This window comes from Cryptomeria japonica, chromosome 6, assembly GCF_030272615.1.
Source record: "Cryptomeria japonica chromosome 6, Sugi_1.0, whole genome shotgun sequence".
In the NCBI taxonomy this organism is placed as follows: Eukaryota; Viridiplantae; Streptophyta; class Pinopsida; order Cupressales; family Cupressaceae; genus Cryptomeria; species Cryptomeria japonica.
Genome location: NC_081410.1, coordinates 453146568 through 453159542, shown reverse-complemented (window position 1 = coordinate 453159542; position 12975 = coordinate 453146568). Strand labels below are relative to the sequence as shown.

General features: G+C 36.2%; 1 long non-coding RNA gene across 1 annotated transcript in view; it reads left to right on the top strand.

Annotated features, from left to right (window-relative positions):
* Nucleotides 1–12975, top strand: part of LOC131050971 (uncharacterized) — a 29315-nt gene continuing 16340 nt past the window's right edge. The window contains exons 1-3 of the long non-coding RNA XR_009107060.1: nucleotides 1–198; nucleotides 301–355; nucleotides 435–536. This is a non-coding gene — a long non-coding RNA (uncharacterized LOC131050971). The remainder of the gene's footprint in view (nucleotides 199–300; nucleotides 356–434; nucleotides 537–12975) is intronic.

Below are 12975 nucleotides of genomic sequence, written 5' to 3'. Positions count from 1 at the left end.
ATGACATTGCATAGGACATGGAGTAAATGGACATGGCACATGTAATTGAAGGCCACTTGAATGTCGATGTATTGCTTAGGTGCATGTTGTCTCTATTGGTGGACAGAAAACATGTCTTGTCCTCTTCGAAACAACCACTTTTGCACACTGATAAAGAATTGCAGGGGAAAATAGCACCTCTCACGCACTCTATGTTGGGTAATTTTTTGGCTTGCCTTATCAATTTTTGTGCATTCCCTTTTTGTAGGGTTCAATAATTTTCTCATGGTTTTAAATTAAGTTTCTTGATTTTTCTTTCAGCTCAGAAAATGTAATACCAGGGGCTACTTCGCGGTGCTTCATCATTCTTTTCCAGGTGACTTTTATCATAATTTGAGGTTAGAAATATGAACCTGTGACCTAACTGTCTGCAAATTTTGTGTTGAATTTTGTAGAGCCTTGAAAGAGCCCTTGTTTTTTTCCCTATGCTTCCAGCTCGAACATAAGTGAAATAGTTACTGTACGTACATCCTTTTAAACTCTTTTAAAGGCTAGAGGTATTTTCTCTCAAACCCAGGAAAGGTGATTGTTTTTCCCAATTCAGTGTTGTGTCATTTATGGTCTATTAAAACCCTTAACACACGTTAGAGTTTAGATTTCGGCTAGTTTCTTTCATTGTTTGTCTGAAATCATTGCTACAGCTTCATTTGCAACATTCTTGGAGATGCGAGTAATTTTCCTGCTATTTTAGATCAACCCACAAAGAAAATGCATAAAAAATTAGCATTTGCACATGCCAGACTTCTGTTTTTGGGGGCAAGCACCCATTTTTAGTATTTGAATTTTTGGCATACATTGACAGGAGTAGATATTTTCTTTTTCCAAAAACCTGGTGACTCTGTGGCACAAGCTCATGAGCATTGAGGATAGATATTTTCATTTTTAATTTCCAAAGATATTGGTATAGAAATATTTACTTGTCACAAGCTTACATCTAGCTATATCTATCACGAAATCAAACTAAATCAGCCATGGTTTTCTAAAAGCGTCATGGTTTTGCCTTAAGCAAGAGAATAGTTTCTTGAGCATAAAAGAAATGTTTGTCAACCCTTTTCTTACCTACGCAGTAACTTTGCTTTTGTGTGCTCATGTCAAGGGACACTTTCATGAGTAGAGCACGAGGGATTTTTCCAAAATTGTCGTTTCGTGCATGATTTTTCTTGAGATAGTGGTGATAGGAGAGATGGGTTTTTGCCAATTCCTACCTAGGGCACTGCTCTTTCAATGAGGAAATAGACAACCTCAATTGCTCATAACCTGCACTCAGCAACATGGACATTTGGCGGCTGTTGTTTAATGGCGGACAGTAGAGGTCTATATATTTTTGGGTGATTTGATTGAATAAATTTTTTACATTTATAACAATTTAATTGAAGGAAATTTCATGCATATTATAATTTTATTCCAATTTCTATATAACCCATTTATTTCAATATTACATAATCAAATCGTATTAACAACTCCCTCAAAATCCATCACCATCCAAACAAACAGCTTTCTATAGTACTAAAAATAGATTTATAAAATTTAATCTGCTCGGACATTGGCCAATTGTTTTTTAACTGGAAATGGTAGGGGTAGCGTACCCGTTAAAGCGAACTTCCTCCGAAATGTCGGCTGAAATTGGATTTAATGGATCTTATTATGAAATTGGATTGATAGAATTCTTTGAAATCATACGATGAAATTAGATTTAATTGGGGTTTTCCTCCAGAAAGTATGGTAAAATTGGATTTAATGGACCTTCCTCCAAAACATGCAATGGAATTGGTTTTAATGGATCTTCTGATGAAATTGGATTCAATGGATCTTCCTCCAAAACATCTCATGAAATTGGATTTGACAGATCTTCCTCTAAAACGTTTGATGAAGTTGGATTTAAGGTTCTTCTAAAATTTTGATTTAATATATCTTCCTCCATAATGTCTGATGAATGTTTGATTGATGAAAATTGGATTTATTTTCTGATGAATTTTTTTTTAATGGATCTTCCTCCTTGATAATTCAGTAATATTTACCTTCAGTTACTTCTAATAAGTATCCCATGGGGTTGCACAATTGTAAAAGGTGGAGATGTGTAGTTGCATGACAGTTGGTTTCAAATCTCCTGAACTACCCATCGTTGTCTGCAAGTAACATTTCTACTCATTTAGGTGAATTGGCAAGAAACCATATACTTCCCAATTTGGTCATAACTTTTTTTTAAGTAAATAGGAAAAAACCCACTAAACCTTACTTCTGTCCTGAGATGGAAATCTCTCGTACATATTTACATACTATAGATTGAAGTCACATCCCCCAAGTTGGCATCTAGTTTAAGTTAAGCGTTGGCCTAAAATCTAGGCATGCAAATATTCCCCTACACCAAATTGGCATCTGGTTTAAGTTAAGGGTTGGCCTAAAATCTAGGGTTGCAAATATTCCCCTACACCAAATTGGCATTTGGTTTAAGTAAAAGATTGCCTATCAAATAGTTCTGCACAATTTTTAATAAACAGTGATAAAGAAGATACACTGAAATCCTTGAGTTATAGAAGATCCAAAGGAAAACCCATCGCAAAGAAAAAGCAATTGTTATGCACAATTGTTAATAAACAGTGATATACTGAGCAGAGTCGTTTGCTTAGAGTCCCTAATATTTATTATCAGTTGAAGTTCTTGAATGCATCATTCTTAACTCAACTTCAAACTTTGCTAGCAGACAATGGAATTCAAAGAATTGCCCTCAACCTCACTATATCAAATTTAAGCTATTTTGTGAAGATTTGTGGGTCACTTAACTCAAAAATATATGAAAGCATGTTCAGAAGTTCAACACGTTTCATGATAGAGAAAAATTAAATCCAAAGGGATGCTTTGAGGAAATAATCCTTTTCAATCACACAGTTGTCATGATCTACTATTCACGACCAGTAGAAAAGATGACCAAAGGGAAAACCCCTATAGAAAATAACATATTTCAATCACACAACTATCATAGTTGTGATATTCTACTATTCATAACCAGTGATAAAGACGACCAAAGGGAAACCCTTGGGAAGGAAAGAGCATCTTTCCATCACACAACTGTCATGTTCAATCATTTAAACCAGAGATAAATAAGAACAAAGGGAAACCCATGACAGAAGGAAAAGAGAGTCAAACTTAGGAAATGTCTTAATTGTTATTGTTGTGATTTGTTAAGGAAACCATGGATTTTTTATTAATATGATTGCTAGTGCTATGAGAATAAATTGGCAATTCTTGATGCAACTTTGTTGATCGTAAGTTCCAAATTCTTATTTAGATTTGTTATTCGCTTTTTGCCTCTACAGTAGTAAATAGACAACATACTTTATTGAATACTAATATTAATTTCATCATTACATATACAGTTTCTGTTACATAAATTCCAACAAAGTTCATAAGGTATTCCAACATACTAACATTAATTTCATCATTTTTTTTTTTCAATAAAAGTGGATTTCTCCACTAAACTTTTTCTATTAATATTTTTTATTTTTTACACAAGATTCACAGAGCATACCAGAGGAAAGAACCCTGGGAAGAAAACCTCCGGTCACAACTCATAAAATAAACCTATAGTATCTAATGGATCAATTTATACACCCCGCCCAAAATCACATACAAAATGCGGACACAACACATATAATATCAGTTTTGCATAGAGCCCATATGACAATTTGCCCAAAAAACCCATCAGATGATTTTCAAATGTAGACTCCATAGCTGCTATAAATAGAAGAAGACAAATTTTTCCAAAGCCCTGTGTCGAATCCCATGAGCCAAAAACCTTCCTGCCAAAAAAGAAAGTATCAAAAAACCTTTGGAAAAACACTATTATATCAAATACCATGACCTCGAACTCTTCTCTAGACAATGAACATGAATACTTGAAATGAAAGGGGAAAGCGTGAATAATTATCATCATAAAATTTTACATCGACATTACTCAAAAAAATCATATGACTATTGCTGCAAACCTTCCCATACCCTAGAAGGAATTTCCTCAAAACCCACCTCTCACTGATTAGCATTGCTATCAATGGCTAAATTTGCCAAATAATCTGCAATCTTATTAACTTCTCTGTAACAATGGGATACCAAGAAAGATTCAAACAATTCTAATTTTTGTAAAATGGGATCAAGTATATACTGCAAATTCTAACAATTTGATTTCTTTTTCATAACACATTGAATAATCACCATAGAATCACCTTCAATTATTAAGTCCTTAATTCCCAAAGAGATTTCCATATCCAATCCAAAAGACAAAGCATGAAATTCCGCATAATTGTTAGTTTTAAAACCAATAGCATGACACTTAGCTCGAATAAAATTTGCATTATGATCATAAATTACCATGCCTACCCCAGCCGGCCCAGGGTTACCACGAGAGGCCCCATCAAAATTCAGTTTAAAGTGCCCCTGCGGAGGAGGTTTCCATCTAGCAGAGCATCTCTTACCTATTGCATCATTCTTTTTAAAAATTGAACCATGAGAGGGTAAAATTGACAGCAGCTTCCAAACTCTAGTAATTCTACTATGCTAGTGTGAAAAAGAAATAAGATTTTCCAAATTCTTATAAATAAATGACAAAGCAACCTCAGAGATTGAAGACTCAATTTTTAATAGAACCTCAGACATAGGAGACCTTGTTTTTTTAAATATCTTGTTGTTTCTCTCTAGCCAAGCATTCCAAATCACAATAGATGGAGATATGATCCAAAGGCATGCATAAAAAGATGAGGCAAACATAAAGGGCCAAGATCTAAAATGGGAAATGAGATCCTTACCAATAACAAAGGATATATTTAACTTCTCAAACAACCACTGCCAACATTCATAAGCATAATCACAATGTAGGAACAGGTGTGAAGAAGATTCCAAATTTTTGTTACAAAGGACACAAGGGAAAACATCAGTAATACCAAGCCTGTCTAGTCTCATACCTGTAAGGACTTTATCCTGAACTGCCAACCAAGCAAAGGCTCCAGCTTTGGGAAGACAACCCGAATGCCAAAACAACTTATAAGGCCAAGAAGATAAATCTTTAGCAACCAAAAGAGAGTTGTAACCATCTTTAACAGTGTACTTACCAGAAATATTCTTTGTCCAAATAAGTTCATCCTCAGAATCAGAAAGAAATACAATTCTATCCCCCAAAATATTTTCAAAATCTAATTTCATGCTTTGATCAACATCTAAGAAATCAATCGACTTCCATCTAGCTAGCTTAAGGGGTCCACTAGTCACAATTTCAAAATAATCTGCTACAAAAATACCCCAAAGGGAGGAAAGAATAGTGATTAGAGGAGACCAATCCCTAATATTCACCAAAGGTGTGTGTCCATTCCATACTTCATCCCAGAATTTGACCTTTCTACCATTATGAACAATCCATGAGAGATGAGGCAAAATAACTGATCTACATTTACAAAGGAAATTCCAAATAGCAGAACCCGAACGCAAATTTGAGACTTTAAAAATGTACTCTCTCGGTCCATTATTTAAATATTTGGCAAACATAATCTGTGCCCATAAGGAGCTAGGCTTGTCATATAATTTCCAAACCAACTTAGCACCTAAGGCTAAATTCTGATTCTCTAGACTCTAAATTCCTGTTCCCCCAAGTTCCTTAGGCAAACATACCTTATCCCATGCAACTAAAGGGAGTTTCTTCTTGCCATCTTTATTATTGTTCCAAAGAAAATCTCTAAGAGTATCCTGTAAACTAACAATGGCTGCTTTTGGAGACTTCAAAACAGACATGAGATATATGGGAACAACATTCAAAGCAGTGTTGATGAGAAAAATTTTACCCGTTGTTGGTTAACGGATTGGATTTCTCAAAATTTATAAATAAATACTCCTGTAGCCCAAATAGAAAACCAATGAGAACCAACAGTTGGGTAAATAATTATTATGTTACCCTTTGTATAAAGGTACAACTCCCTATATGATATTCAATGAATTTTGAATAAATTGTATCATGTAATTCACTTTTAACCAGAAAGCAAACAAAAAGCTTCAACATTCACTTGTCAACACAACGTGAATGCTTAATGATAGATAATGAAGTTCGTAGTAAAACATTAGGTTTCGAATGAAGATTAACTCACAGAATGATAAAAAATATTTGAACTCTGATTGATACTCACTCATGACTCACAGGACAAGGGGAATCAGAATATTAAAATACTTTCAGCTAATTTCATTTATCAAATCGATTCACAGACTTCAAATGAGAAATCAGAGAAATGAATCAGATACATGAACATAATCATTCCAACAGAAATTTTTACACATTCAAAACACACAGGTTTTCTAAAGTTGTATCATATATTCCATTCCATTCAAAGATGGGTATTTCACTGAAATTACAAGTAAGACAAGTCTATTCCTCCAAATTTTTACAAATTTTTTTATATATCGTGCCAAAACATCCATTACTAATATATATAGCCGCCAGGCTAAATTGTCTTTTTTAACAAATGAAACTAAAATTCAAGAAACAACCATCCGTAACTGAAATTAACTAAACGGCCACAAGCCATAAATAGAGCTATAATGATAAGAACAAAAAATGGCTTAAATTGTCTCTGGGGTGTGCGTGGTGCCATGTATATTCCGCCACTCCATATGAGCCGCGGAGAAGTTATGAACAACCTGGTAATGTGGGAGCCCAATGTGCAGGATGCGTTGCTTCCAAACTTCTTTGTACATACCCACTTGCGTAACATTAATTTTGTGCACTTCTAAGTGATCTGAACAGACAACTAACATAGATTCAATTCGAGCTACCCTAGTGAAGTCATCTCCGGTAAAAGACTTTCATTCTTTAATCAAGTTTATTTTTCCTTTGAAACTCTGCACCATATCTACTGCCTGCTTGATAGTCTGTCCATCTTCCTTAAGAAGTTGTACATCAATGCACTTTAAGTCTTTCTGCATCACGACAATGATTTCTTTCAATTCTTTCAACAGCTTAATGGACTCTTCGTGACCTTGCTTTATGATTGAATTTCTCCATTCAATGTTTTCCTTGGCCACATGCAGTACCTTGTTATCCAAATCATTTACTGCCTTTTCTATGAGGAAGTTCATGACACCATATTTTTGCACATCTTTCATCTGAATCAGTACTGCAGCCCATTTTTTCCCTTCCTTTTCCCACGCCGACACTTGTGTTTCAAGCTCTTGAGTTACAGTAACAACATCCTCATACACTCTGATCAGATTGGCGATATACTCTATTACTTGCTGAATGATGGATTCAAGCCACTCCTCAAAGGTTTCCGCCAACACATGATTTCTCTGAACCTTATCCAACAAATTTTGGTTCATGGGTGATTTAGGATCAAAACTCTGAGAAACCTGTGACAGGGGCTGTGGACTGGGATGATGTATGGCATTGATGTACTTTGCCATCTGCTTAACAGTCTGTTTCAACTCCCGTTTGTCCTTCTCATCCTTCCATGTTCTGGACAACATTCTTTTAGCGGAGGACTCTAGGTGTTTTGCATCAGCAGCCCTTGAAGTAGTTCCTAAATCAATCTTTTCAATAGCAAAATCCTGCTCAGTAGCATTCTCTAGGTCTTTGTCTGAAATCAACCTAGCCACTTCAGCTACCCAATGCCTTGTATTCTCATCCACTTCCAGCATAGCTTTTGCTTTTAGCTTTTTAGACTTAGGTGTTTTCCCGAGGCATTTACTCACCATATAGTCCATGGGTAAACTGATAGGGACTACATTACGTTTCTTACTAATTGATGCTCCCAACCATCTTGAAACATTTAGAGATTCTTTTGCTGGCGGTGTCTGATATTCAGATGAATCCATGGTAGCCAAAGTAGTCACTTGACTGGGGCTTTCCTCAGGTTGCTCCTTTTCTTTACCTGCATCTTGAGCTGCAGTGATGTTTGCTTCCAGTTCACCCATAATCACTTGCACCTCTTCACTATCAAGAACTATGATAGTTTCTTTTCCTGAAATTTCTGCACCTTTCCTCTTACTTATGGAACAGGTGACTCGAACTGTTGAGGGGCCAAATAGTGGTTCTTTAAATCTTCTAGTTTGAACCTTCTCACCTTGTGTATCAGTGACACCTGCAATATCAACAATGATGTTAGAAGAAGAAATTGGTACAACAGCATGAGATTTCTCAACTGATTTCTCGACTGAGGTAGTGGTCAATCTTATTCCAGATTTATGGTCTCTTAACCATTTTTCTGTTCTCCTTATAACATTAAAGGTTTTTGATTGAATATTTTCTTCTTCTCTCCTATCCCAGTCAATTTCAAGAATAGGTTGCTCATGAACTCTTTCATTGAACTTTGGGTCCAATACATCTTCACCTTCCTCTTCTTGTATTTCTGCTTTGTTCATTGGCAATTTAAAAGTAATGATTTGCCGTAAAGTGAACCTTGACCATAATCTTCTTCGGACTTCAAATTCATCACAACAATCCTCCCAGTAGTCTTCTAACTGGGGTATATGTGAAAAGTTCACATCAACATTCAGGTGCTTCATTGCATATTCTTTGCTGTCAAATCCCTGCCGAGCAACATATGGTGGCAAGTTCATCTTCTTGATCTCCAATTCTATGTTCAATGCATCAGAAACAGTTTTACAACTATAATATCCGAGTTCAACTGGGAAAATTGCTTCAGACTCACTTTTTATCCCTAATTTCTTATCAACATGAGCTAACTGTCTGCAAACTTCTAAAAGTACATAACTATCAAGAGCATATCTGGGCAATTTGAAAGGTTCATCTTCAAAGCCACCAATTATAATATAAGTAAATCTAGGAAATTGAATAAAACAACTCCCATATGTGCTGACCAACTTTAATGCCTCAGGTGACATTCTATTATTCAAATTTCCCTATAGTTCAAAAGTTAATCTTCCCACAAAGACATCATTCCATCTCAAGAAGTTTTCTGTGTACCTCTGTATCTACAAATGTGGATAGCACTCATAGACCTTCATTCCATTAACCCAAGGTTCTTGATATAATCCTGGCCATTCTCTGATACAGGCTAAAATATAAAACAGGTATGAACTCATATGAAAATTAGCTGTTCCAACAAAATTACTAAAACCTTCGTGCAATCTTTCAGCAATTACTTGCGCCCAGTCAATGTATTTTTCACCAGCTAATAATACCTAAATGTAAAAATACATCCAGTCCTCCCAATAGAAGGCATGCGAATTCCCCTTAAGCCTATTCAAAAGAATCACGATATCCCTAACTTCTGTAATGAAATGCTCTGTTGTCAAGGGTTTAGGCAACCTAGAACCTCCCTTCTGTATTTTAAGGAGCCAGTTTCTAGCAATGACGCTCCGATACACACTTTTCTTCTCAGAGAAAAATGCATATGAGGTTCCTATGGACCAATCTTCATACGGCTCTTTGTGAGGAATTCCAATTGCGGCCATTACTGTTTCTCTGTCAATCCACACTAGCATGTCTCCATTATTGGCTCTAATACACCTATTACTAGCATCATATCTTTTAATGCATGCATATACTAATTCTGGGCAAGGAGTAGCAATTGGGAATGCGGCGGCCTGAACAAGACCACTGTGAACTATCTTTCCCATCATGGAATTGGTTGTTGGGTTCTTAGCCCTCTCTAGAAAATTATCTAACTCATCTTGAATGAAGGCTGTATCATCTAACTCTGGGAGGGTACTAATCAAGCATGATGTTCGACCCAATTTTGGAAGAATCGGTCTCATTTTATCTTAAAATTGCGTCAATCAGATAACATTCAACTCCGAGGCAAAGAATTACACTTTTCCAATTTCATAACTAAAACAGAGCAGGGGAAAATAAGCAATTGAACTCACTTGTCTTCAACATCAAATTGTGAAACCCTCGGAAAAACTGAGCTAAATTACCTTCTGCGTCTCCACTCTTTGCTAACGGCAACAATAATTGTCTTACCTGAGAAGCATCATATTTAAGGACGGAAAATATTGAAAAGAACCAACACACGCTTCATCCCAGCTTATTCATCTATGTAAAATCACTTGTGATTTGATATAGTTCTGACATGCTTATTAATTAGAAATCAACTCCACACAGTCGACATGCCTTCTCATGATTGTTTCCATAATTGCAATTTGAAAACACGAAAACCAAGGAAAATTCTGTTTCGATCGCGTCGCCTTTTCTTCCTAAACACCATCGGGCTGATTTGAAAACACCACTTTGAACCTTGAACTATTTTAAAAGAAGTTCATTGGTTCAAAGTTCAATGACAAAAGATCAACATTTGCGAACAGGTAGAAAGTGACAAAAGGAACATTCAATGACACGGGAATGAACCTTGAACCTTGAACCGTTTCAAAAAAAGGTTCAATGGTTCAAGTTCAAAGTGACCACAAGACTAGTACTAAAGAGACAGACGCAAAACACAAGACAAAAGACCGATTGAACCTTGAACCTTGAACCGGAAAGGTTCAAAGTTCAAGTTCAACGACTATGCTGATGAGGACTTAGAACTTAATGGATCGCATTTCCTTTGAACCCGAATTTTGAACTTTATAAAAGTTTCAACAGATGAGTACGAAACTTGATTGATGAAGACTTAAACTCTACGAAAATGATGACCCTTATTTTTGATGGGCTATAAGCGGAAAAATAAAAGGGGGTAACAATTGGCTTTGACTGGGGAATAGGACTGTGAAGGACTAGGTAGGAACTTATAGTCTCTGGTTTCACACTAAAACAAAGACAAGGATGCAAAACATGTACAACTTGACACAACAAAATCGACACAACAAAATTGAGAAAACAAAACAGAGCTATGTACAGAGAATGCAGGGAATACCTGATTACAATTTGTAGAGCTTAAGGTCCTGTTCATTATAAGACAAGGGAAGAACAATACCATCCATATATGCGAGCTTGAAAGAATTCGATCCCTTCACTTCATGAATCAGAAATGGACCTTTCCATAAGGACTCAAATTTTCCATGTGCTCCCCTTGGCTCCCTTCTTTTGTCCCAGAGTAGAACCTGATCTCCCTGCATAAATTTCCTCGGCCTGGCTTTACGATAAAAAATCTGTTTAACCCGCTGCTGATGTTCCGTAATGTGGTCAACCAATTTTTCCCTTTCTTCTTCTATTCTAGCTAGATGCATAATCCTCCTTTCCAGTGCATTTTGAAAATGTGAATCTTCAATAACTGTCTGTAATTTGGAAGCTACCAATTCAAGAGGAAGTGAGAGCTGAGCCCCAACACCATACACAAGTTCGAAAGGTGACATACCAATTGCTTGTTTTGGTGATGTCCTGTCTGCCCACAAGGCTTCATACAACCTTTTATGCCAATCTTTACCATTTTCATTGACCAATTTCTTCATGATATTTATCAAATTTTTGTTACTGGATTCTGCCTGACCATTGCCTTGTGGATAATAGTCAGAGGAATGCGCCAAGGAAATTCTGTGATCATAACAAAACATGGATATTTTTGTAGAAGAAAAACTTGCAGCATTGTTAGTCACTATCTTCAATGGTACCCCAAAACGAACCAGAATATTTTCCTTTAAGAACTCACATATTACTTCTAAGGTTGTTCTCCTAACAGGCACTACTTCTACCCACTTAGTAAAATAATCTGTAGCCGTGAGAATATGTGTATGTCCAGCGCTGGAAGAAGGTGTCAGTGGACCAATGAAATCTAGTCCCCATTGCTTGAAAGGTTCTTCCACAACCACTGGCCTGAGAGGTAAAGCGGCTAGTTGTGGTTTCCCTGTAAAGAATTTACATTTATCACACTTTGCAACCCAAACATAAGCATCTTTAAACATACCGGGCCAATAATAGCAATTTCTTAATATTTTGTATGCGGTGACTGTAGAAGAGAAATGACCGCCACAAGCATCATCATGAAATGACTTCAGCAAGGCCTCATGCTGTGCTTTATCCACACACCTCAGGGAGGTTCCATCTAGACCTTTCTTATATAATATGTTATAAAAAATAACATATTTAGCTGCTTTTAATTTCAGGTTTCTCTTTTCTCTGGGGGACAAATGTGTAGGAGATTCTCCATATGTCAGGAAAAAGGCTACATCGGTGAACCATTCATCCTGCAGGCTAACAAAAAGAGCTAAAGACAAACTTTCTTCTTCTTCTTTATTTTCTGCCATTAGGCGACATAATCCCTGTCCATGAACTAACTTCATTGGCTTGATATCTAAGTCAAATTCTTGAACCTTTGAAACCCAAGTTGCTCTATTATTCATTCCCACCTCTTGCTGAGTCAAGATACTTTTAACAACATAATTAGGCACAAAAACAATTGAATGAGAATGCAATATGTAATTCCTGAAATGCTTAACAACTTTTACAACTGCGAAAGCCTGCTTCTCATTCAATGAATAGTTTAATTCATGCTTTTTAAGCGGAATGCTCATAAACGCAATGGGGAACTCTTCACCAAGTTCATTCTTCCGCAGGAGAATACCGGACATTGTGTGTTCTGAAACATTATAGTAAATGATAAAGCTTTTCTTGAAATCAGGATTAATTAATGTTGGAGCATGAGCGATGGCCTTTTTAACCTCTTCAAAAGATTTCTTTGCTTCCTCTTTCTATTTAAAGATCTGTTTTTCACTCATCATTCCTACAATATGCTTAGTGATTTCAGCAAAATCTAGCACAAATCTCCTAAGAAAGCTTACCTGACCAAAGAATGATTTGACACCACTCCTGTCTGATGGCAAACTTAATTGCTGAATAGCTTTAACACAATCAGGATCAAACTTGATACCATCTTGCGAAACTATATGTCCTAAAAGTTTTCCTTTAGTAACACAAAAAACTGATTTCTTTGGATTAAGAGAAATACCATGATCTCGGCATCTTTGCAACATAGTTTCTAAATCCTTGAAATGATCTTCCCTTTTCTTGGA